At 40.4% G+C, this 27,938-nt stretch overlaps 1 protein-coding gene across 5 annotated transcripts in view; it reads left to right on the top strand.

Annotated features, from left to right (window-relative positions):
- Positions 1-27,938, top strand: part of LOC132821532 (inactive N-acetylated-alpha-linked acidic dipeptidase-like protein 2) — a 973,299-nt gene that overhangs the window by 231,727 nt on the left and 713,634 nt on the right. For 4 of the 5 annotated variants that reach the window (XM_060834141.1, XM_060834142.1, XM_060834144.1 and 1 more), the window contains one exon: positions 12,311-12,361. The gene's annotated coding sequence lies outside the window, so the exon portion shown is untranslated. The remainder of the gene's footprint in view (positions 1-12,310; positions 12,362-27,938) is intronic. The other variant, XM_060834143.1, reaches the window with a different exon arrangement.

Below are 27,938 nucleotides of genomic sequence, written 5' to 3'. Positions count from 1 at the left end.
ACTGAGGAGCCCATCAGGACCTGGCGCCTTCCCATTCTGGAACTGCCTCACAGCCTCCTGCACCTTTTGCTGTGACAAAGGGGCATTGAAGAGAGACTCTTGGTCAGGGGTCACTGCCGGAAGGCCGAAATTTGTAAGAAAGGACTTCATCCTAACCTGCCCACTCTCTCAGCTTTCAGAGTAAAATTTCTGGAATTATACATTAATCCTTTTTAGAATCATAGGTCAAATTTCCAGTGGCTTCTTTGATTGAGATAATGACTTGGGGGGCACTCGTTTTCCGAACAATAAATGTGAGGCACTTGCCTGGCTTATCCCCATGCTCAACAGCCTTTGACTTACAAATGTAAGTACCCTCTTGGCTGCCCATGTGACCATGGAGTTTAGCGTAGACCGGAGCGCTGTGATCCTCTGCAATTTAACCCAGCAAGGGCCTGTCAAAGTATACCTTTTCAGCTACATTCAGACTTGTCTCGAGCAAACGTTGTTGCTCACCCATCTGTCACTTCTTATTGGCTGAATAGAAGGTAATCAACCCCCTAGCATAGGCTTTAGCTGTTTTCTAAAGAATGGATGGGCTACTGGCCGAGCCTGAATTAATATCTAAGAAATCCCTGAGCTCAGTAGAAAAGAATTCCATAAACTTTCTATCGTTAAGGATGAAGGGGTCCAGTCAGCAGACCCTCGAGCCTACCACTGTATCCTTCCTCTTAACCATTAAATACTCTGGGGCGTGATCGGAAATAGTGATATTACAATTGTACATGCCACTGAGCCCAGATGTGCTGCGGGGGTCAGAAAAAGGTCAATCCTGGTATGGTATTACTGTGTGTTTAGAAGAACATGAAGTCCCTGCCAGTAGTGTGAAGATGGTTCCAAACATCTACTAACCCCAATTTAGCACACAAATCCCTTAATTGTTTAGATTGCAAAGAAGATATAGGCGGACCTTTGGGCAATCCATCTACTGTAGTGTCTATGAGACAATTAAAATCCCCTCCTATGATGACATGTTGAGATGCAAGGTTAACCAGTCTAGAAAGTGCGTATATTAAGGGGGTCAGTAAAAATTTAAGACCCCATACTCTTCCTCATGTATTAAAGCTTTAAGGATTACAAATCTCCCATGCATGTCTTTAATACACGTTAAATGGGAGATTCTTTCTAACTAAAATGGTCACTCCTCTACTCTTCGTATTGAAAGATGAAAAATAAACCCAGTCATACACTTTCTGTTGCAACTTCAAATGCTCTGCATCATCCGAGTGTGTTTCTTGTAACAAGGCAACATCCATCCTCTCCCTTTTTAAGGCTGAAAAGTACCTTCTTTCTCTTGACAGGTGAGTGACTCCCCTTAATATTCCAGGTGCACCACCTAAAAACATCCTCAGCCATAGCCTTCCACAGCACCATCTAGATTCCAGAGAGGAGGAACCCAAAGTACAGATCACTGACTGTTAATGCAAAAGAATCCACAAAACCCGAAAATTACACAGGCTAAAATAACTACAGCCAACAAATCTGCAAAACTCATAAAAACTATATACAGCAAAAACAGAAAAACAAAAAATCGTCAAAGGCACTGATTGGAAGAATTTATCCCCCCCCACCACTTGAAGGGGGGCCATACACATCCTACAATCCTGCAAACAATCCCAACCACCCTCTCAACTCCTACCAACTAGGGTCACACCACATTAACCGACGACTTGGTAGAGAAAAATACAGCCAAGAGCAACGTTAGTACTATAGACAAGTAAACTAAACTTAAATATGTCACCTATCCCTTAACATAACTGAGATCAAAAATAAATACTCTATCCATCCCGGGTATCATTTCATGCAACTTATTACCAGAAGAGACTCCACCAAGTCCTTTTTAAAGAAAAACAAACCCGAACAGTTCTGTTGTTTACTTCTATTCGGCCATGTGACTTAAGTCACCATGTCCACAAAGTTCTTCGCTTTCTCTGATGAGTCGAGCAAATGTCTGGATCCATTATGATTGATCCAAAGAACTGCTGGATATCTTAAAGAATATTGGATCCCAAGCTTTCTCGATCTCCTCATGACATCATTGTAGGGCTTCCTTTTCTGGGCCACTGCCACGAAGAAGTATTGAAAAAACATGACCCTGCCACATAACAATGCTCTTGGATCCCTCCCCGGGCTCTTGAGGCTTCCATGATCATCTGCTTGTCTTTATAATGATGGAACCTTAACAGGACAGGGTGTGGGCGCTGATCCGCACCTGGTTTTCATGCCGCGATCTGGTGGGCTCTTTCAATTGTTAACCTTCTTCCCTTCTCGGCCTCCAAACCAAGGAACTCTGGGAACCACTTCTTGAAGAACTCTACCAGCCGCTCACCTTCCCTCCCCTCCAGTATGCCAACAATGTGGAAGTTCTTTCTTCTGCCCCTGTTTTTGAGTTTGTCTACCAGATCCAACAGACTCCAGACCTGTGTTTCTCGGGATTCAATCTAGCTCTTGGAGGAGTCAGTCTCTGTCTCTACCCCTGCAGCCCGGTGCTCAAACTCATCGGTCCTTTTTCCCAGGTCTTGCAGCATAAATGATACAGGAGCTAGCTTCAATTTTTTTCCTGGATCTGCCTTCCCAGGCCCTCATGAGATTTGGCCAGCACCTCAACTTCGGTTTGATGAGTAAGCAGGCCCACTGATTCAGTGGGCTGGGCAGTGGCCCCGGTCCCGGGCAAACTTCCTCCTTTCTTCAGCATTCTCCAGCTACAAGGACAAAGGTAAGTAAGATTTTTCAGGCTTCCAGCTCCTTTTCTGTGTTTTTATGTACAGTAAAATGTTTTGAATGAGTTCTTGCTCTGACAGGCTGGTGTTGCAGCGCGGAGCCCAGCAAATGCAATCATATCAGGACACCGCCATCTTGGATCCCTCTCAATACCCCTGTTAATGAAAGCCAAAACACCTTATGCATTCTTAACAACCCTATCACCTTGGATGGCAACTTTGAGGGATCTATGTACATGGAACCCAAGATCCTTCTTTTCCTCCACACTGCCAAGAATCCTGTCTTTAACCCTGTATTCAGCATTCAAATTCAAACTTTGAAAATGAATCACTTCACATTTAACCAAACAGCCAATTTCATGTCACAAAATGGCTACGGACTGAGAAAATAAACATTGATTAGTCTAAGTGTGAAATCCCAGCAATGTCGTAAGAGAATAAAGCCACAAGATTTCTTGGTTTTGATCAGACAAAAATAAAATTTACAATTATAAAGTTAATGGGTGAAGTTATCATAGTCTAATAGACCATTGGGCTATTCTCTCATGAGAATTGACTAGTTAGTTAACTTGAGGGTCATCTTGCCTCAGGCAAGGGGAGAGGACCTCAGCTAGTGCAGGAGTTGAACTCGTGCTATTGGTTACAACAGTAATACAATCTACTCTATATAATTTACACAATCAAGCAGCATTTGCTCAGCAATAACTGGTCACTGATGCCAAATTTGGGTTCCACCAGGGCCACTCAGCTCCTGACCTCATTACAGCCTTAATTCAAACATGGACAAAAGAGCTGAATTCCAGAGGTGAAGTGAGAATGACAGCCCTTGACATCAAAGCTGCATTCAACCGAGTGTGACATCAAGGGGCCCATCTGGAATCAATGAGAACAGGGGGAAACTCTCCACTGTTGGAGCCATACCTGATACATAGGAAGATGGTTGTATTGTTGGAGGTCAGTCGTTTCAGCTCTAGGACATCTCCACAGAATTTCCTCAGGGTAGTGTCCAATGCTGAACCATTTTCAGCTGTTTCATAAATGACCTTCCCTCCATTATAAGATGAGAAGTGGGGAGGTTCACTGGTGATTGCATAAAGAACAATACCTTGATGGAATTCCTGGGAATACAAAAGCATTCATGACTTCTCACATACAGGAGTATTCATAGTATCCAGGCTTGGGCTGTCAAGTGGCAAGTAACATTCATACCACAAAACCATCAGGCAATGACCATCTCCAGTAAAAGACAATCTAACCACCACCCCTTGATATTCGATTGTGTTACTGTCACTGAATCCCCCACTATCAACATCCTTGGGTTACCATTGACCAGCAACTCAACTGGACTTGCCATATAAATGCAGAGGCTAAGAATACTTTGACAAGTAACTTAGCAATAGCGACAAGAGCTGGTTCAGAGTCTGGGAATACTGTTGTTAGTAACTCATCACTTGACTCCCCAAAGCCTATTCCATCATCTACAAGGCACAAGTCAGGAGTGTGATGAAATACCACCCACTTGCCTGGATGTGTGCAGCTGCATCAATACTTGAGAAGCTTGACACCATCCAGGACAAAGCAGTAACTTGATTCGCCCTGAAGGATCTGTTTCTGTGCTGTATGACTGACCCAATGGCACCAAATCCACTCCCTCTAACATCAACACTCAGTAGCAGTAGTGTGTACTATCCTCAAATTGCACTGCAGGAATTCACCAAAGATCTTTTGACAACACCTTCCAACCCATGAAAGTCTTCCATCTTGAAGGACATGGTCAGAAGCTATATGGGACATCACTACCTGCAAGTTCTCCTCCAAGTCACTCACCACCCTGATCTGGAAACATATTGCTGTTCCTTTACTTCACATATGTGTTAAAATCCTGGAATTCCTTTCTTGAGGAAATCTTAAGTCAATCTACACGTAGACTGTAGCAGTTTAAGAAGAGAGCTCGAGGGATCTAAGATGGCGGTGATCTGAGGAGATCACACTGCAGAGCTTCACTTTGCAGCAGGAGCAGGACGGTCCTTTAACCCACCAAACCCAGGTCATCAGGATTTCTTGGAGTGTTGGAAAGATTGTGGAGCCCCAAGAAACATTTAAAAATTGACTTACCTGTATTTTCAGCTGTCCAGAAATGCCTAAAAAGGGAGGAGGAGCATCTGAGGCCGGGCCTGCAGCTCAGCCAGCAGCAGCCTCAGAGCAGTTTACTCTCCAGGACCTGGTGAACCAGCTCTCGAAATCTCGCGAGATGTTGAGAAAACAGATTGGAGATAAGCTGATTCCAGTCTCTCTCATGCTGCAAAAGCATGAGCAGCAGCTGAAAGACCTGGAGAAGAGGACGGAGGAGGTGGAGCACAGGGTCACAGTGGTGGAAGCCGATGCCAGTTCATTCAAGGAAGAGATTCAAGCCGTGAAGGTGCAGGTTCGTAATTTGTGTGACCAAGTGGATGATCTTGAAAACAGGGACAGGAGAAAAAACATTCGGATCATCGGTCTGCCCGAGGGTAAGGAAGGTGAGCGACCTGCAGAATTTGTTGAAGATTGGCTTCTGAAATTCCTTGATTGGAGGCTGACATGAGAGGATTGAAGATAGAGAGGGCTCACCGGGTCGCAGCACGGAGGTCGGGTCTGGGTCAATGCCCTCGTCCTTTCCTGGTGCGGTTCCATCATTACTGGGATAAGAAGAGAGTCATTGAGGCTTCCAGACTCCAGGAGAAGGATCCAGAGGCCTTAATTTACGAAAGGTCTAACATCATGTTTTCTCACGACTTTTCAGTGGCAGTGATCCAAAAACGAAAATCGTATGATGGCGTCAAGAGAAGATTGAAGGAGCTTAGGATTCAGTACTCCCTGAGAAATCCGGCAGTACTTCGCATCACCTTAGTTGGATCCATGCATCTCTTTGACACATCGGAGAAGGCAAGAGACTTTGTGGACCAACTAATCTAAGTTGAACAATTGTAGTATGTATAAATATCGGTGCTTGGGTATGCGTTTATCATTCTGTAAAAGAAATGGAGGAAATTCGGTTGGAGCTTTATTTTTCCCCTTTTTTTACCTCTATTGATAATAACTTGGTTCAAACTATGTCTATGTTAAGATGTACATTTTAAATTTCTAAGTTAGCACATACCAAAGGATGGGTGGCGTATTTATTCCCCCTTTTATTAATAATTGTTTTTTTTATTCATATTGATATTCTATGCATTGTCTATTCTTTTTAGCTTGTGCTTGCGATGTGGCTCTAGCTGGGAGAAGTGAAGGTGGTTGAGATGGTTAGATGCCTATGTATGGGCAGTTTGGGATGGGTAGTTGCCCTCTCCGGGCAGGGGGTGAGTTCCCCTAGTCAGCACTATTGGCGCTTTATATGTTGGTTTGTTTTCTGGTTTTTGTTTTTTATTTTTAATAATTTTGTATGTTTGTTAAATGTAGTGGTCTTAGTTTATGTAGTTTTTATATTTGGTGGATCACTAAGGCTCAGCAATTTGTGGTTCAGGTTCCTCCTCTCTGGAATTTAAATGTAATTGCAGAAGATTATGGCTAATGATTTGATTAAATGGTGTACCTGGAATATCAAGGGAAGTCACTCGCCAATTAAGAGGAAGAAGGTACTCTTGAGTCTTGGAAAGGAGAAGGTCTCCTTTGTTACAGGAGACACATTTGGATGACAAGGACCATCTGAAGTTACAGCAGAATGGCTTTGATTGAGTTTATTTTTCATCATTTAATACCAGAAGTAGGGGAGTGGCTATATTGGTAAGGAAAAATCTCTCATTTAAATTGTTGGAATGCGTTAAAGACACATACAGGAGGTTTGTAATTCTTAAAGCCTGGATAAATGGGGAAGAATATGGCATTTTAAATGTTTATTGTCCCCCAGCTCATCCTCTTAAATTCTTTGTAGATGCTTTTTCTAAACTGATAAGCCTCAAAGTCTCGTCACGTCGTTATAGCGGGAGATTTTAACTGTCTCATGGACCCCACAGTAGACAGGTTGCCTCAAGGTCCCTTGATACCCTCTGCACAAACTAAACAGTTATTGGGTTTGTGTGGGGAATTAGGATTGGTGCACGTCTGGAGGTGTCTCCACCCTACAGGTGGAGATTTCACGTTTTTCTCCAATCCGCACAGATGTCACGAGGATTGATTTTTTTCTGATCCCTGTGGTAACCCTGGATCTGGTGGCATCCTGTACGATTGGTAATATTGCCACCTCTGATGCTCTAGTGTACCTCATGGTTAAAATTAAGGATGTTACAGTGGATTCAAGGTACTGGCGAATGGACCTCTTTATTCTCATGGACAGCAAGTTTGTGGAGTATTTCTCTAGGGAATTTCGGGTATTCCTAGACATCAACATAGGCTCGGTTGATAGCTCATCTGTTCTTTGGGAAACTGCCAAAGCTTATGCCAGAGGGTTAATTATTTCATATTCCACATGTAGGAGGCGGCAGACGGGTGAGCAGCAACGTCTCCTTGAAGCACGGTTGAAGGCAGCCGAGAAGGCACATTTTGACAGACCCTCGTTGGTCAAACTACAGAGGATTATGGCACTGCGGTCTGCACTAAATTCCATGCTCACGCAGATGGCAAAGAAGGAGCTGGCTTTTGCAAAGCAAAGGTTATACGAGCATAGTGACAAGCCAGGCAAATACTTAACATACCTTTTCAGAAAGAGAAGTGCCCCACAAACCATTACAGCGATTAGGGAAGGGTCTGGGAACCTAACATGTGATTCTAAAAAGATTAATGTGGCGTTCCAGAGATTCTACTCTAAATTATATCAGTCTGAGAATTGTGAGGAGGGGCAGGCCAAAGTGGAATCCTTTTTTAGAGATCTGAAGCTCCTGGGTGTGACTCCTGAACAACAGTCCTTTCTCAATGCACCATGATCAGAGCAAGAAGTGCAGGAAGCTGTGAGGCAGCTTCAGAGTGGAAAGGCGCCCGGTCCTGATGGACTTCCCAGTGAATTCTATAAGGAATTTATAAGTATACTGTCAGGCCCGATGCTGAATATGTTTGATGAATCATACAGTCATGTTTGTCTCCCACCATCTCTGAGAGAGGCCAATATTTCAAAAGGGAAGGATCCGGAAGACTGTGCCTCATACAGGCCCATCTTGCTCTTAAGTGTGGACTTTAAGATCCTTTCTAAGGCTCTTGCGTTAAGGCTGGAGACTGTGTTAACTTCTATTATTAAAGAGGATCAGACGGGCTTCATAAAGGGTCGCAGATCCTCCAATAATGTTAGGAGGCTGCTAAACGTAATTCAAACGCGCCAACAGCAGTCAATACAGGGATTGGTGATTTCTTTAGATGCAGAGAAGGCATTTGACCGAGTCGAGTGGCCAGACCTTTTCTGTACTCTAGACCAGTTTGGTCTGGGTGAAGTTTTCATAAGATGAGTAAAGGTTCTCTACAGTGTACCTCTCGCTGCAGTCATTACCAACGGGGTAAGATCAAGCAATTTTAATATTTCTAGGGGCAGCCGGCAGGGCTGTCCCCTTTCACCATTACTTTTTACCTTGGTGATTGAACCGTTGGCAGATGCCATTCGTGGGGATCTCAATATATCAGCTCCAGAAGTGGGGTCAAAATTACATAAGATGTTGCTGTATGCAGATGATGATCTAATTTTCTTGACAAATCCAGCAGTTTCAGTGCCTTGCCTGATACAATGCATTCACGCGTTTGGCGCTTTTTCAGTGTATAAGATTAATTTTCTAAATCAGAGGCTATGCCTATGGGTGGTCTTACGAAAGAGTTGGCTCTTGAGAGTGACTATAGATTCCCATTTAGGTGGTCACAGGGGAATTTTGTGTATTTGGGCATTTTCATTACTCCAGTTCTGGATTGGCTGTTCAAAGCCAATTTTACTCAATTTGAAAAATTAAACAAGATCTCCAAAGATGGGAGGCACTTCCAGTCTCATGGTTTGGTCGGATAGCGCATATTAACATAAATATTCTCCCTCGTTTGCTATACCCTATACGGATGCTCCCCCTGATTTTCAATAAACAAACACTCAGGAGACTCAACAGTTGGTTCAGCCCCTCATTAAATTAGCCAAACTGCAGTTGCCTCACAGATTGGGGGGAGTAGACCTTCCGGACATTAAAAATTACCAATTAAGCTCACTTTTGACCTACGTAAGTGATTGGGTTTGTGGGGACCCTCTTTCAATATTCCTAGATAGCAAAGTCTCCCAGGCAAGGTGCCCCCTTATCAGTTTGCTGTTTTTGGACAAGGTGAGGACAGTTAGGGAATATTGCCATAATTCAATAGTCATCGATGCTGTTAAAGCATGGAGGGCAATTCGGCAGAGGGAAGGTAATATTGGCAAAACACCTTTGTTTATACCTTTAGTGGGTATGCCGAGTTTTCAACTAGGTATGACAGATTCAGGATTTAAACGTTGGGCAGCTTAGGGGTATATCTTGCATGGGTGATTTATTTGAGGGAGATGTAATGATGTCCTTCGATCAGTTAGTACAGAAGTACGAGTTACCTAATAGAGACCTATTTCATTTTTTTCAAGTTAGGGATTTTATTCAAAAAAAGACCACACTTTTGACTGACCCCTACAAATCTGACATAGAAAGAGGGGTATTAAGGGCTAAGAGTACACTCTCTGTCAGTACTCTATATCACCAATTGGGGGGTGCCACCTCAGATGAGTCTGATCGACTCTGCAAGATGTGGGAAAGAAAGCTGGGTGTTAAAGTCTCTTCAGAGGCAAGGGAGGATATTTGGGAGAATGCAAGGAAGATATCAGTTTGCAATAGGACCCATGCTTTACAGCTGAAGATTCTCTCCAGGGTCCACTTAGCCCCAGGCCGTTTGTCAAAATTTAAACCAGGGGTATCTTCAGCATGCCCCAAGTGCAGGTCTGTACGGGTACTCTTACCCATTGTCTTTGGTCTTGTGACAGGCTTCAAACATATTGGAGCGCTGTGGTGGGTGCAATGGAGAGGAATTTAGGTGTAGGGGTGGAGAAGGACCCTATTTTGCTCCTTTTGGGCCTACCCATTGTATTTCCTGCAGACTCACATAAGGCAAAACTTTTCAATATTCTTACGTTCTGTGCAAGGAAGAATATCTTGCTGGGTTGGATATCAGAAAACCCCCCAGGCCTGTCGGGTTGGCGGAAGATTGTTCCCCTAGATTTTCTCACAAATATGGTACACCACAAAACTGAGAATTTTTACAAGGCATGGCAACCCTTTTTGAAATACCTGAACACAGATTGATCTGCCACACTAACAAGGGCTTCTATATAGCCGTAACGATTGTGTTTCATGAGTCCAATATCCAGGGAGGAGGAACTGTGAATGTATGAGTGTTTTGTTTGGCTGGGCTGAGTTATTACTATTTATTTGTTTGTTGTTAGGTATTTATTTATTTAGTTAAATAGCTAGTTTAGGTTTTTTTTAAAATTTTATACTTTTCTATATATGTTTATACATTCGTATAGGAGGGTGGGTTGGGGAATTTTATTATTTGGGTTTAGTTTTGTACTATTTTTGTACTGTTTTGAATTGCATTGTTTTGTATTTGTTGTAATATTTAAAAATCTATTTTTTCTTAATAAAAATATATATAAAAAAAGAAGGAAGCTCACCAGCACCTTCTCAAGGACAGTTAGTGATGAGCATTACATGCTGGCCAGCCAGTGACATCTATGTCCTGCAAATGAATAAAAAAAACCTATATATTCAATTCTTATTTTAATATCCACTGTTAAAATGAATTGTGTAAAGGTGACAAAAGTCTGTGGCTGAAAATACCACTGAGCACTAAATAGGAAATTCAGTCAAGACAGATCTGATTTCTCAGCAATCCCCCGACTGTTAGTAACACTGGTTCACTAATTCTAATTAAAACTTCACAAGGAATCCCATTTTCAAAGATCTGGCTTTGAAATTCCGCTGAAGAGCACCACCTCATGTATTGCCTCAATGACTGCTCACATTATAGTGGCTTGCTCTTATTTCCTGGAACTATAGTCTACTGGTTTCTGGAAACTCTACTCAAATTCACAACATTACTTTTGCAAATCCAGCTTCACAATGTTTGTGCTGGCCGTAGTTTTTTCTGACCTGTCATCTTTGCTCAACTGCACCAAATATTGCTTGTGGCTTTTTTAAAAAATCCCACCCTGCTGCACTGAGCTATTAATGGCTTATTGGCTTCATCTGAGACCCCAGGTGGTCCCAGATCGTTTCCTGAGCCCTAGCCCAAGTAGTTAGCTGAACCAACTTGCTCCCTGGACTTTTTCTGTATCCAAACTGTTGGAACTATCAAACAGTTCCTGGAACAGCTTCTAACAACCAGAGCTTTATGGCCTTCTGTCACCTTCTCTGTAGCATTGATAACAGCAGTACTTTTGTTGTTTGAAGCTTAATCCTTTGTTTGATTCCTCACTCCCTCTAACTGTCGTACTACTATACTGACTAACGTTTTGAATTGCTCTTCAGTGACCCTTGAAGAGTTTTGAGTGATGTATTGAAAACCTTGCAATTTGTGCTGTCCCAATTGCTAGTCAGAATCAAAAGCAACTAATATTAGAACACGATGTTCCCTAAATGTTACAATTTTTGCAGCTTGTTGGCTTACATAATACAATTGAATGCTGGCTTACATAGTACAAAAGAAAAATGGATTTTATCGCATCACTTATGTCTAATATTGTTAAATTGCTCAGGTTTACCCTAGTTGATTGTTAATCAAGTCCGTTCTCTGCATCGGAGGTCCAGATTACAGCAGAGTGCATTATCATTTAATATTTTGCTCGAGACATTAAAGAGCAATTCACATCATATATATTATATGTTAATACATGTATAAATGCATCATCTTTTAATAATATAACTTATCATGAGGCTAAATAACTAAAGTTAAAAAAAGCATAATTATTATTAGGACAATAGAATCAAAATCATAATCAGCACAATAAATTATGTTGCAATGTAATATCTTAGCCGTCAACTTCACTTTTTGACTGTCAACCTTGAATTGAATGGTGCACTCCTTTTGAGTCAGAACATCAAATCCCACACCAGACCTTTGAGCACATGAAGTCTATTGACACTTCAGTTTCATACTGAGGGATTGCTGCATGGTTGGCGATGCAGTCTTTTAGTTGAGATCTGAAATCCAAGCTCCAGTCGGTGGTAGAAAATATTCCATGGAAGGAATTGTTATATCTTGGCTAATGATTGTCAAACAACATTATCAAAGTGGCTTATCTGGTTGTGCTGCACGTTACTTTTGTGGGTCTTATGCTGTGTGCATATTGCGTGACACGTAGTGTAACAAATTGAATCACCTTAAGTAGTGACTATACTTTATTGGATGCCAAGCACTTTCACAGTTCAGTGTCAAAGATGCTACGTGATTCTTTTAGTAAAACTGAAGGAAAATCACAATCTGAAACATTAACTCTGTTTCTCTATGCAGATGCTGCTTATCCTGTTGATTTTTTTTGTATTTTTTTTTAATTGTTCGTATTTAAGTATTCCCTTTCAGTTCTGACTTTTACCTTATAGATGTGGACCAATAGTGAGGAGTAAAGCAGTGAATTACTTGTGGAATGTAAGGTATGTGATTTATGTATATTTTTATATAATTTATTTTAGAGTTTAGATTTTTTTTCTTTTTGTGACATGTGGTATTTTGTCTGTATGTTTGAGGGAATTAAATGATTGCATTCAGTATTTCTGGAACCAGAATTCTTTTGAAACCAATACGAGAAAGGGAGCCCCTGGGGTCACAAAACAGATTTGTTTGCATTGAGAGAGTTGCACAATCCAAACAGAATAAAAATATTGAGTATTAACTTGCTTTCTGTTTAAAAGAATCAAGAGGTTTTTTTTCTTTGCTTAAGGGAAAATTCAAAAGCATGAAAAGCTTTTGTTTTTTTTTTCAGTTTTTAGAGGTACAAGTTTCTTCAGAAGGAAGGAGATAGCTTAGAACTGTTAGGAAATGGGTTACCATGTGTAAATAATTTCAGTTGAAAGTTCCAGACTAGAAATGCTTGGTTAGAACCCTGAAGGGGATCACTGACAGTTAATAAAGTCTAAGCTCAGTTATGTAACTAAATAAGGAATAGGCCAACAAACTCTTAAGACTAGAAGTTGGAAGAATTGGCAAAGTGAAAGGTCTTGATGTGACAGCAAAGTGAATGCCCTTTGGTATTTGAGTGCTGAAAGGTGACGGTGGTGGGATAGATAGGATCATATTCTGATGATTGCCAGGGACCCAGGTTTGATTCCAGCCTCAGGCGACTGTCTGTGTGGAGTTTGCACATTCTCCCCATGTCTGTGTGGGTTTCCTCCCACAGTCTAAAGATGTGCAGGTGAGGTGAATTGGCAATGCTAAATTGCCCACAGTGTTCAGAGATATGTAGGTTAGGTGCATTGGTCAGTGGTAAATATAGGGTAGGGAAATGGGTTAGGGTGGATTACTCTTGAGAGGGTTGGTGTGGACTTGTTGGGCCAAAGGGCTGATTCCACACTTTAGAGATTCTATTAAAAAATGTATTAAGTGTAAATAGCTTGATTTATTTTATTTCATCTTTTCTGTTGATTTTAAACTTGTTTTACTGTCACAGAAAATGAATGTGCAACATTACATGTTTGTGTTTTAGTTTAAGAGAACCTCATTAAGTAAACAAAAAAACTAAATATAACCTACCAAGCCCTATTTCAGTCTGGGATCTTACTTGTCTACTAATTTCATCAGTTAGAATCCATAACAATATGTTGTAGAATTCTCAGTCTCTAACCTGCTCTTTTAACCACTGGTCTTGACATTTTGGTTCAGGTAAGTTTTTGGTCAAAGGTAACTTCTGAGATGTTGATCTTGGGGCATTTAGCAATGGTAATGCTGTTGACTAAATGTACTTCAAACAGCTCTTAAGAATCTCACTGTCTTTCAGGATAGAGGAGCCTTCAATACTTATGCAAGTCGGCACACTGTGCACCATATACGCAAAGGCACTGTAGCATCTTCCAAAGTTGTGGGCTCTATCACTGAGAAGGACAATTAAGGGCAGCATTGGAATGCTGTCACCTGAACAGTCCCCTACAAGTATCACAGCATCCTGAGTTGAAAATACCATCCCTTTATTGTGGCTAGATCATAATCCTGGCAGAACCTCCCTAACACCATTGTGGATTTACCTGCACCACATGAGCTGCAGCATTTCAAATAGAAGGCTCACTTTCACTTTCAGAGGAGCAGTTCTGGCTCAGCAACAAATGCTACCTTGTTAGTGACACACTGATCCTATTAAAGAATTTTAAAAACCAGGTCCAAAATTTGTAGCACAAAATGTTCTGCAATGTTTGACACCCTATTTTCAGAGTTATTAATTAGCTACATCTGATTATACTAAGCGAATGGCCCTGAATGCGCATATTGTATAATTATTGATCCTCTAGTTCAGTCTCCCGCAAGCGCTTTTGTATTTATGTGGTTAGGTCTGATTCCAGTGAATTATATAAGTAAATTCTAAAACACTGGTTTACTTTTGACTTGGAAAAGAGTCTAGTTCTGGTTTGAAATGGATTTCAATAGAATGCCCAATGAGTAATATTGTAAGCTTTGCAAAACTGTGATGTAGTAAGTACTTCTTTATTTCGGGTTAATGCATATGGATTTTATTGTATTCTATATTACATTGCATGTTGCCATATTTGATATGCATATCTTACACTCTATCAGATTTAAAGAAGAGATACTATACATGGTATCAATATGGATTACTGCCAAATGTACATACATAAATACACATGATGAAAAGGTGAAGGAAGCTTACATTATTAGGCCTGACGTGTTAAAATACTGTGTCAGTGGGGGAGGGGATTTCAGAAAATCCGCAGTGGAGGAGCAGCAGTTCCCACTTTCCACCAATCTGTAATTGACACAAATCACTTTGAATATACCAATCATGGCTGACGTTAAAGTGTCTCAAAAAGAAAGTCTCTGTAAGCTGAACATTTTGTACTAGAGGTAAATTTTGTTTTAAACTTATCAATTTCATTTAAATACTGCTTTTATCTATTACAAAACACCTTTTAAATATGGAAATTTAAACTCTAAAGTTTAAACATAGTTTCGTTTGCATAAATGAAATAACAGAACTATACTTTTAATATTGGAAGATTTTGGAAAATCTGTTTTTCTGGAATAATATGTGTACCTGCTGGTCACATTTTCACAGTGATGAATGTGCTTATTACGAAGAGTTTGCCAGGTCTTTATTTAAAAGAAACTAAGCCTTCCTAATATGCCTTATTTTTAAACACTGATCTTTTGTACTTTGAATTTTGGCACTTTCTTCATCTATAATTCTTTCTTCCACAAAAATATTTTCGACATGTATATTGTATAATTATTGAAAAAGATTATTTTGTCTAATGATAAAATGTGAGAGCATTCAGAAAATCAAGTAAAAGTATTTATGTGATTTCCTTCTCAAAGGATTCATACTTGAATGCTTTACAGTTTTAAAAATAATTTGTTAAAGGAGATGAGGAATGTAGAGTTATACCCTCAAAGACATATATTTAGAAATCAAAGGCTATAAGCAAAGACACTGCAGTTAAAAAAAAACTTCCCTTTGAACAATGATGTATTGCACCAGCCAAACCTATTATTGGTGAACTCTGAAGAAATTAAATCCCTGTCTTCTGCTCACAAGTTATTTACATATTTCTTGCTCTTTGAACAAGTCTATTCCTGTTGAATTCTCTGCAGCAGCAATAGAAATAAAAACATATTATTAGGACTTGTCACCTAAGATATTCAAATTAACATGGTTAAATGTACCTTAAACATTTTGCAATAATATTGGATTTATTCATTTGCCGTGTTGCCATGAAAGGTATTTTTAAAAAACTGACTTTATTGAAAGTGGCTGACACTGTGGGTTGGAAATGTGCTGTGCTGTTCTGGAACACTGACTTAAATTTAGCAAGGCTGATAGGATGAAAAGAGTCGAGTGTGTGGTGCTGGAAAAGCACAGGAGCATCCGAGGAGCAGGAGAATCGATGTTTCAGGCAAAAGCCCTTAATCAGGAGCTTTTGATGCCTTACCTGCTTTGCTTTTGCAGCACCACACTCTCGAATCTCCTCTCCAGCATCTGCAGTCCTCACTTTATCCTGATAGGATGAAAATATCATCCTGGCTGCTCATTTCAATTTGAATTGTTTGCTCAGACTGAATCCAGTGTTACTATGCCCACGTTTAGAATAAAACTGTTTGGTTATTCAGATAGGCCTAATAATGCTTGAGTTGGAAAATAGACATTACTACACTGGTGCAGTTAGATATTTCCTGAGATTGGGCCTCAAGAAACTTTGTTGGGACAAAGTACAGCAGGCTTTCATTTGTATAGAACAGACCCAATCACTGTTTGACATAAAAACAGGGAAAGCTGGGAATTCTCAGCAGGTCTGGCAGCATCTGTGGAGAGAAAAACAAAGTTCGTGTTTCAGGTTTATCGTGTTTCATGATAATTTGAACAAAATGAACTGCCTGAAGAAATTGTTATGGACCAGACTAACCTCCTCAAAATATATTGAAAAGGTAGCCTAAACCCCAAAGTTTTCTTATTTTTAAATGTGTTGTGCTCCTGAAGTAATTCATTTGGTTGACCCAGGCTTTAAGCAAAGCACATTTTATTCTACACAATAGTTAAAATCCAAATTAAAGAGAAAACTATTCTGCCAGGTTTTCCAATAGTTTATTTAGCAAGTAAACAGCAACTGTTCCAGTATAGTAACATTTCATAAATACACCCTTATCAATGAAAAATGGATTGTCTGACTGCAATTCTCCCGCCTAGGAGGAAAGAACGTCAAGAAAAACCTTTGTGTGTGTGAGAGAGAGAACTGAAACATTTTCTCATAATATGGAGAAATTTAAAGCAACGTCCAAATACTGTATCAACAGCTCCTGAAAGCTAAAATAAAATTCTAGTTCTGTGGGAGCTTGACCCCACCCCTTCATGCTGCTTCTATTTTTCCAACTTGAAAAAAACCCAAGGCTTCACAAAATGTTTACTTTATTGGCTTGGAACAGAACAGTTGGGACCTCTGTTTAATGAAGAGAAGTTGAGACAAAATATATCTCTTAAAGCCAAAGAATCGTTACAAAGTGGTAGATGTAGATACATTTACAATATTTAAAATACGTTTGAACAGGTACAATAACAGGCAAGATTTAGAGAGATATGGGTCAAACATAGGCAAATGGAAATATTTTAATTTGGAAAACTTGGTCATCCTAGACAAATTGGACCAAAGGGCCTGTTTCCCTGCTATATGACTATGAATAATTTTTATTTTATTTTGGAATTCAACTATGCACAATATTTTATTCTCCCATTGGTGGTAAATGTTTGATGTGGATACTGGAGTGTAGAATTTTCAATTGACCTACATTTGTTCCTATTTGTAACTTGAGCATTGTGTGTCTGAAAATATTTTTGGCAACTATAGTTTAGATAAATGTGAGGTGTTGCATTTTGGTAAGGCAAACCAGAGCAGGACCTATACCCTTAATGGTAAGGCCCTGGGGGGTGTTGCTGCACAAAGAGACCTAGGGGTGCAGATGCAGAGTTCCTTAAAAATGGAGTCACAGTCGGACAGGGTAATGAAGAAGGCACTTGGTGTGGTTGCTTTTATTGGTCATAACATTGCGTATAGAAATTGGGATGTCACGTTGTGGCTGTACAGGATATGGGTGAGGTTGCTTTTAGAATACTCTGTACAATTCTGGTCATTCTTCTATCCAACAGATGTTGTTAAACTTGAGAGGTTGCAGAACCAATTTACGGAAATGTTGCCAGAACTGGAGGTTTTGGAGAGGCTGAATAGGCTGGGGTGTTTTACCCTGGAGCATTGGACACTGAGGGTAACTTTATAGAGGTTCCCAAAATCATGGCGGGCATTGATAAGGTAAATAGCAAGGGCTTTTTCCGAGGATGAGGTGTTCAAAATGAGAGTGCACAGATTTACAGTGAGGGGGAAAAGATTCACTTTTCCTAAGGGATAACATTTTTGTACAGAAGGTGGTCCATGGAAGGAACTGCCAGAAGAAGTGGTGGAAACAGGTACAATTACACTATTTAAAAGGCACTTGGGTATATAAATAGGAAGGGTTGGGAGAGGCAAATGATACTAGGTCAGATTAGGCTGTGGACGAGTTGGACCAATGGATCTATTTCTGTGCTGTATAATGCTATGACTCTATAACTGGTTTTCTAGTAGTCCCTGTTCATTCCCACTACTTAGGACAATAATAGAAAACAAAATAAGAATAGACAAATCATTTTCACAATGGTTGAATATTTCTAATGGGATGCCACTTGAATGACCCAGCTCCTCACAATCTAAATTAATAACTTAGATGAAGGGTTTGATTGAAATCAATCCAGTTTCATTGATCATAAAAACCTAAATATGAGAATTATTGTGTCGAGGGCATGGACTCTGCAAAGGAAAGCAAATAGATGAAAGGAGTAGGCAAGGAGGTGGCAGATGGAGAGCAACATAAATATATGTACAGGAATATGAATTTGCAACATAATCCTATTAGTAAAATCAGGGCTGATCTGATCTGTTTCCAATTCAACGTTCCCATCTACTCCTTTGAGTTCTTTCCCTAACGAAAGTCAATCTACCTTTGCCTTAAAAATATCCAGACAAATTTCCATCCCTCTGCCCCTTCTGTAGCACAATGTTAAGAGAAACAATCTGTCTTAAAACAGCAGTCCCTAATTTTAAAATGTAAACATGTTTAAAAAAATTGAACTTATGTTGTGATTTTCATAACCACGTGATATCTCAAAGCAATTTACAACCAAATGTAGTCTGTGTTTTAAAAAAATGTGTAGAAGCCAATACTTGGTCAGCAAACTCCCAAACTGCAATGTATCAAGAGCAGACTTCTTGTCGTGTTGGTTGAGGAATAAATATGCTTGGAGTGACATTGGACGGAAAAAGAAATTATCTAAACATATTACAGTTAATGGAAAAATTAAAACATGACATTCATTGCATTTGCTGTCATCTGTTCCTTATCAATATTAGTGTGGAATGATTAATTAGATTCCCTACATGTATCCAATTGAATTGTAAAGAATAAATGATGATTTCTCTGGCTTTCCCCAACACTTCTGTCTACAATACATGGTATGTGTCTTTTGCTTGCTGTGGTTATGCACTAACTGCTCTCGCCAAGATTAAAGCCCAGAAACTAAGGCAGTATTGGTACATTTCATCTGTTCCAGATCTGACCTGCCTTCACTCCAAGGGGACAACCCATCCTTCTGTCACTCCAGATTCAACTCCCTTTTTTCTCTGAACCAGATCTGAATCCCTTTTATGTCTGAATGATTCCCTTTTCTCTTATTGTGAATCCACTTCCACTTCAAGTGCTTTGGGCCTGTGCTGCAGATCCAGTCCTCCTTCACCACCAGTATCCACACGCTCCACACCCACTGCTCCTGCATTCATTCTGAATCTGATTCCTCTCAACCCCTGGACCTGATCTCCCTTCACTTCCCAAGACCTGAAACCTCCATCACCCATTCTGGGCAATGTCCCCCTTCACTTTCCTGGAACCTGATCTCCAGAATGTGACATGCATCCCCATCCCCCATTTTCCTCTGCTTCAGACTCAATCCCCCATTGCCTCAAACCCTTTTGCCCACTCTGGACCCGATCTACCTCCACCTCCGCTGGGATTTGCCCCTCCCACTATTCTCCCACTCATACTTGATCTTCCTCCCTCCTGTGGTCCAACACAGTCTCTATTCCCTGCCCTTATCCCATTTCTTCCACCCAGTTTAAATTACCCATACATACATCAATGATGTAAGATCATAAGATAAAAAGAAATAGGAGGGGAAGTAAGGCCATTCTGCCTATCGAGTCCACTCTGCCATTCAATCATGGCTGATGGGCATTTCAACGCCACTTACCCGCACTTAGTGTCCACCCTTTCTAACCCATGAATTATCTTGTAAGTTACAATCAGCTATTTCATTATCTCCCAGCACTAGCCTTCCAGCATCAATTTGGAGCAGCTCAATATCTACTTTTGCCTCTTGCTTGTTTCTTGTGTATTGAAATAAACTTTTACTATAATTTCTAATATTGCTGGCTAGCTTACCTTCATATTCCTTATTTTCCTCTTTGTTATCTTCTTTGTTTTTTGTGGTCTTCCCAATCTTCTGATCTCCCAGGTTTTATAGGCTCTCTCTTTTTCTTTGATACATTTCCTGACTTCCTTTGTCAGCCATGGCTGTCTAATCCCCTCCCGAATAATCTTTCTTTTCTTTCAGATGAACCTCTGTACTATGTCCTCAATTACACACAGAAGCTCCTGCCATTGTTGCTCTACTGTCTTCCCTACTAGGCTCTGCTTCCAGTCAATTTTCGTCAGTTCCTCTCTCATGCCCCTGCAATTACCTTTATTTAACTGTAACACCATTACACCTGATTGTGCCTTCTCTCTTTCGAACTGCAAACTGAACTCTACCATATTATGATTGCGTTCCCTTACTTTAAGATCTTTTAAAAAGTCTGGCTCATTACATACCACTAAGTCCAGAATAGCCTGCTCCCTTGTGGGCTCCATCACAAGCTGTTTCAAAAAGCCATCCTGTAAGCATTCCATGAATTCCCTTTCTTTGGATCCAAGGCAACATTACTCACCCAGTCTGTTTACATTTTGAAGTCCTCCATGATCACCGTGACCTTGCCTTTCTGACATGCCCTATCTAAATCCTGTTACATCTTGCGCCCCCTGGTCCTGGGAGGTCTGTACATAACTCCCCTTTATGGTTTTTTAGTCTTTGTGGTTCCTTAACTCCACCCACACAGACTCCACATCATCTGACCCTATGTTATTCAATGCCACAGATTTTAATTTCATTCTTAACTAACAAGGCAACCCTGCCCCCTTTGCCCACCTCCCTGTCTTTTCAATAAGTTGTAAATCCAGTCCTGAACCCCTTGCAACCACATCTCTGTGATGCCTACCACATCATAATCATTCACGATATTTTGTGCCATTAATTCATTTACTTTGTTATGAATACTACGAGCATTCAGGTAAAGTGCCTTAATGCTAATTTTTTTATCCTCATGATTTTCAACATCTCCAGTAATATGTCCTAAGTCATCCTTTCTTTTTGCTCCATTCCTCGTCTGCCTGAACTTAAACCCTGCACACCTGCTAACCTGCTGCTTATCTTTCTACTTGACTCCATACTCCCTGTTTCCCTTTCCCTTCCCACTGACTCATACGTTTCAAGTCCTAGTGACCATCCTATTTATCCTTTTTGCCAGAACAGTGGTTCCAGATTGGTTCAGGTGGAGACCGTCCCATCGGTACAGATCCCCCCGGTTCCAAAACTGATGCCAATGTCCCATGAAATGGAATCCCTCTTTCCCACACCAATCTCTTAGCCACGTGTTTACTTTCCTAATTTCCTTATCCCGATGCCAATTAGCACATGGCTCAGGCAGTAATCCAGAGATTATGACCCTCGAGGACCTGTTCTTCTATTTCCCTCCTCGTGCTTGATACTCCCCAAACAGCTCCTCTTTCCTAGCCTTGCCTATGTTAATAGTACCAACGTGGACCACAACAAATGGATCTTCTCCCTCCCACTCTAATATCCTTCAAGCTGGTCGGAGATGTCCTGCACTCTTGCACCGGGCAGGCAACACATCATGCGGGGCTCCCGGGTCAGTTGCACCCAAACGTAGATCCCAATCCTCATAAAACGTAATAACACTTACATTTAAGCATCGACATTATTGTAGCATTGACAATAGCCAACCTTATTTTGATTGATGAATATAGATGGAAGCTACATGACACTCAAAGCATATTTTTCATAAATGCTAATCAGATGTATAATCATACTATGCAACATTTTGCAGAACATCTGTAAGAGAGAGATTTTCCAGATTTTTTATTTGCAATAACTACCAATGACTGGGTGACTAAATCAACAAAGCCAGGTGTTTAGCCAGCAACCATTGACTATTTACATCTCCTCTGTAGAATCAACACACGTTGAAACAAACCTAGGTAGGATATTAATAAAGTGCAACAACTAATTGAGACATCAATTCATTATCAGTGGCGTTACATGTGCATTTATGAAGTAAAAGGTAAGAAACATGTTGCAAGTGTAAATAAGGAGTTCAGAAGAACAAAAAGAAAGTGTTTTCCTGCTAACTCAACAGGCTTAAAGGTAGGATTAAGCTGTACGTATCGATAAAATCTATTTTGGTGTAATGAGGCACTAAACATAGTTCCACTTCTCTAAGTAAGAGAAGAGAACATACCCTGTTCGAAGTATATGCATGCTAGTACAAAACTGGATTGAAATCCTGGCTGTGATTCCCATTCCAGGGTGTCAACACAACAATCATGGCTGGTATTCAAGTACCCAAGGGGTGCTGTACTTTTAAAGATGTCATCTTTCAGTTAAACTGAGGACCTATCTACCTTCTCAGCATGATGTTTTGTGAAAAAGCAGCAGGGTTATTTCTGGTATCCTGACCAACATTGTTGTCTTTCAATCAGCGTTACAAAAAATTCAATTTACAAATTATCTGGTCATCATTACATTGTTCCTTATGGAAGTGAGATTATACACAAATTATCTGCAGTGCTTTCTGCATTACAACAACAATTCCTCAACGGTTGTAGCTGTGGATGGTACTATATAAATGCACATCTTCCTTTTACATCTCCTGTACTCATCTAGACTGCTAACATTTACCATAAGCCTTTACACTAATAATAATCACTTAGACAAAGTATTAAAGGCTAACCAGCACCATTAAACTACAAGCAAGGACTCAAGGTGAAGGAGGGAAGAAAGAAAAGCAAGCTGAAAAATAAATCAATTAAGTTATTTTCAGGTAACAGCCTGCTATCTCATGCAGTTAATACCACCTCGTTTGAAGCATTTAAAAAAAGAACCAATTGCTGAGTCAGCAAGAAGCAAACATAGGAGGTTATTGCGAAAAGGTCAATTAAATTCGGTGACAAGACTTCAGAGGGAGTCAGCTGTGTTGGAAAACCATTTATGTCTGTTGAGTTTGCAAAGTACAAGTATACATCACAGAATATTGATGAACCCAGCTCTAGGATGTATTCTATGTTTTTCTAAGCATACTATTTATACATACATAATTTAAGAATATATATTCCCAGCTGTCGTCTCATTTCTGCTTATTCTCTTGGCAGTGTTGTTTACAGTTAATTCCACTCTGATACCTGAAAACTATATTTGGAATTCAACCCTTTTACTGTGATTTGAATCAATAAAATTACCAAGAGACATAACATATTGGTCCCGCTTCTAACAATTTACATTTAAAATGCTAGAGAGCATTAATTCTAATTTTGGTAGTGGTGGGAGGCAGCTTTTAGTGGGAGGAGGAAGAAAGATTGAGGCTTTATTTGTGATATTTTAATGCAATTCAACTGAAGTGTCACCATCGTATGCTTATTTAGACAAAATTCAGCATTCTTTTAATTACACATTAGCTGTAAGAGAAAAGGTGACATTGATTACGTCTGTAATTAATTTCAGAGAAGAGAATTTTCCACTTCCTTGAGCTGAACTATTTCTTTAATTACTTATAGTGTGAGACAAGATTTATTTAATGGTGTGTTTTCAGTAAATTACAGAACCAAAATATTGCATTATCACTCCAAGAATCTGCAAAAAAGAACCTAAAATCTCAAATGACTTTCCATTTGTTCACAAAAAAAAGGTGGCAAAACACAAATGATAAAATCAATGGTGACTCAGTATATATAACAAATTCACCATAGTTACAGCACACTCACTATAGAGTCACAAGTTGTGGGATCCAATGTCACTGGATGAAACTTAAAAACATAATGGTCCAGATTTTCTGAGGAATGGCAACGTCACACAGATTGCAACTCTGTCCCTTAATTTTTTTGACAACAGCAGAGAACTCTGCATTTCTGACAGGAGATCCAATCAGGACTCCATCATAAACTGTGGAGTCTACTCCATTCTGCCAGGTCTCTTGGAGTGCCGAACTGTCTGAGAGGAAAAGCACATACCCTCTCTCACAGCAGTCACATGGTGCACTCTGGAATTTAAAGGCCCTGAACCACAGACTACCTTGATAGGTGCTGTCAACCACTAAGTACAAGAGGTAACTGTGAGATTAGGGTGCTGGAAAGTTAGAGTGGATAGGGTGACGGGTGGAAAACATGCAAATCATGTTTTGAGGCATGGATTGAGGATTGGCTGCCTGACAGAAGGCAGAGAGTTCCATTTTTCGGAATGGCAGCTGGTGACAAGTCGTGTCCCTCAGGGTTCAGTGTTGGGGCTGCAGCTGATCACTTTATGTATTAATGGTCTGGACGAAGGGACTGGGGGCATTCTGGTGAAGTTAGGTGGACAGGCAGGTAGTACTGAGGAGGTGGGGAGGCTACAGAAAGATTTAGACAGTTTAGGAGAATGGTCCAAGAAATAGCTGATGAAATTCAATGTGAGCAAATGTGAGGTCTTGCACTTTGGGAAAAAGAATACAGGCATGGACTATTTTCTGAACGGTGAGAAAATTCATAAAGCCAAAGTACAAAGGGATTGCGGAGTGCTAGTACAGAATTCTCTAAAGGTTGACTTGCAGGTTGAGTTTGTGGTTAAGAAATCAAATGTAATGTTGTAATTTATCCCAAGAGTGTTGAAATGTAAAAGCAGCAATGTGCTTTTGAGACTTGATAAAGCTCTATTTAGGCTTCATTTAGAATGCTGTGTCCACACCTCAGGAAGGACATACTGGCAGTGGAGCGTGTCCAGTGAAGATTCACACGGATGATCCCTGGAATGGAAGGCCTAATGTTTGATGAACAGTTGAGGATCCTGGGGAGATCCAGTAGAAACTTATAAGATAATTTATGGCTTATGGTGGATGCTGGGAATTTGTTTCCATTAGGTGGGGAGACTAGGACCCATGGGCAAAGCCTTAGAATTAGAGGGGATCGATTTAGAATGGAAATGAGGAGACAGTTCTTCAGCCAGAGAGTGGTGGGCCTGTGGAATTCATTGCCACAGAGTGCAGTGGAGGTTGGGGTGTTAAATGTCTTCAAGGCAGAGATTGATAATTCCTTGTGAGATCAAGAATTTAAGTGCTATGGGGAGAGTGTGAGTAAATGGAGTTGAAATGCCATCAGCCAAGATTAAATGACAGAGTGGACTCAATAGGTCGAATTATGTTACTTTCACTCCTATGCCTTATGGTCTTATATACTGAACTAATTTGAGTACTGACATAACCATTTTGGATCCCTTGATACAAGAGTGTCTTTTACATTCTTCTGCATTTTAGTGGAGCAAGGGTAGGGTCTTAAAGTGTTTCTTAATCTTTGAAGAACGACAACTTCACTGCAATAGTGAAGAAGTGATGGAAAACTCAATTTCATGCCTGGCTTTTATATAACTGAGTTTATAAATGCATTGTATTACTGGTGCCAAATCAAAATTCCACTGCCATTATGGTCTTGCATTAGAAACTCACATTGTTATGCAACCATGGCTACAGGTTGAGAGAATCCTTCTGGTTGTTATTCACCATATACAACTGTTAAGAAGTTGTGTACCTCAAATTTTTCTTTTCTGTCAATCCACAGGTTGAACAGAGGCTGATCAAGTTCAATCAAAATAAATGACAAAGCAGGGGATGTTTGCTCTTGCTTATTAGCTGTTTTGCCTGTGGCTGTAGTATGATCAGGACCATCATCATCTCTACACTTGTGCTTTGGACAGCCCCCAAAACCTTACAGGAATGCAAAGTCGACCTTTTCATCTCCTTTGAACTGAACATTTGGCATTTATTAGAGGAAACTTGATCATATTGCCTTCATCTGAAATCTTCCTCTCTGTATTGTGATAAAGATGAGCATTACCAGAGAGGCAATATTTGTGACTCTGCACATAGAATTTTACATCACAAAAGGAAGCACTTCTCCACTTGAAGAAGAATCACTCGTCTCACTCGTGTTTTCTGTCACAGATGCAGCCAGACCTGCTGAGTTTTTCCTGCTCTTGTTCCAGCATCTGCGCTTTTTCTTTTACTTCCTCCTTGTACCTACGCTAGCTTTTTGAAAGAGCTACCTGATGAGCCCCAATGCCCAGCCTTCAAGCCTGCAGATTTTTCCATCATTTTTCATCTGTCAATCATTGCATAAATATGTGAACATCTTGCTCAGTCTTTATTCAAAAATTATGTGGAAGCATGTTCTCACTAAAAGATATTGCTCGGTAGAGAACTTTAGATGTTTACAACGACAAAAATGAATTAAAGGGGAATTATATCATAATAGCCTTATTACTGAATTAATGCTCTGGAGATCCACCGGTTCACTGTCCTTCACGGAAGGAAATCCGCTGTCCTTGCTCTTAACTCCAAATCCACAGCAATGTGGTGGACTCCTTAAGTGCCCATTGAAATGGCAGAACAAGCCACTCAAAATATATGGAAGTTGGAAATCTTAAAGACAGAAAGTTCTGGAGAAACTTGGTAGATCTGGCAGCATCTGTGAAGAGAGAGGCAGAGTTAAATTTTGAGTCTACTATGACTTCAGAAGAAGACCTAGTGAACTATAATCTTCCAATGGAAACTTATTGTTTCCATACATTTGCATGACTTTCATGTGCTCGGTACTGGCTATTTAAGTTTTCAAACAAATCAAATCCTGACTTAAGAGCTGAAGTGGTATATTATTCCATTTCAATCATCGGGAACAGGGTACCTTTCATTAAGTTCTGCTCACAGGTTTGATGGGTGGAATTTTCCCAGCCCTTGAACACTGTGGGCAAGGTCTAGTCAATTGGGACAAATGGTGAGGGCAGTAACATAAGATTCTCAATGTCAATAAAAAAAAACAGGAAGTCTGATTCTCCAACTAACTTTTAAACAGTGAGACAAAAATTGATGGACGTCGCATGCTCCCTCTCCAAGAACACCTGGACACAAACATAACCATGCAAGAGGGGCAGACATTTGGTATGACCCCCTTCAATAGTTCTGCTTTATTGTTTCCTAATCAACCTATTCAGAGATGTTATTACACACGTCTAAAGCAGGTGGGTCTTGAACCCAGATCTCTCGGTTCAGGGGTTGTGACATTAATACTGCACCACAATACAACCATTTTGGTCTGCTTTCTAAATTCTTTCCTAATCAATCTGTTCAGAGATGTTATTACACAGCTCTAGATCAGGTAGGACTTGAACCCCGGTCTCTCGATCCAGGGGCAGGGATACTATCATTATGCCACAAGAACCCTGGGTTTGCTTTTAAAGGGGCTCAGATGTTGAGTTCTCCCTGGGCAGACCATTTCCTGTCACCAAGGGAACTCATACTAAACATGCTCCACAAGGAGATTAATTAGTAGTTGCTCCAGTTGTGTTTTGATCTGTTTTGTTTTTGAGATTCACCACACCATTTCAGCAGGGGTTATCACTGCTTTTGTGTGGTGTGATGAAGATCAAAGAAATGGAGGAAGAATAGATGCATTAGCAAAGCCCAGGGATAGCAGCAACTTTCAGCAGCTGCTGAGCAGCCTCCACACGAAGACTTCGCAGCTGAAGGTTCTATCAGGCAGTGGAGAAGATGTAGGAGGCCTAGAATAGGAGGCCATTTTCTCCGTCATTTCTTTAAGAAGAATGAGGCACAATATCATCACAGATGGGTGTCCCCAGACATCCTCTCCGAGCTATGCCAACTGCTGAAGGGTGACCAGAAGTGGTCAGTAGACAACCTATTCCTCTCATCCCAAGAAGACGCCCACACTAAATGTTCATGCAATTGTTTGCTTCCAAGGATCTACTAGGAACCTGTGTGAAATCTCTCAACTCCCAAGCCACAATTGTAACAAACTATTTCCAATGCAATTTGTACCAAATCACACCACTTTGTCTCATTTCCCCATGGCAAGGTCAGTGCTGCATCCAGGCAATAGGCTTTGCCAACATAGCTGGCTGTCCCCAAGTATAAGGCACTATGAGACTGTTCGCAGGTCACTGAGAACACCTGACACAGCTGACTTTATGCACAGAAAAGGATTCTATTCCACCAATGTACAAGT

The sequence above is a fragment of the Hemiscyllium ocellatum genome, chromosome 13 (assembly GCF_020745735.1).
Source record: "Hemiscyllium ocellatum isolate sHemOce1 chromosome 13, sHemOce1.pat.X.cur, whole genome shotgun sequence".
NCBI lineage: Eukaryota > Metazoa > Chordata > Chondrichthyes > Orectolobiformes > Hemiscylliidae > Hemiscyllium > Hemiscyllium ocellatum.
This window is presented reverse-complemented; position numbering and strand designations above follow the sequence as displayed.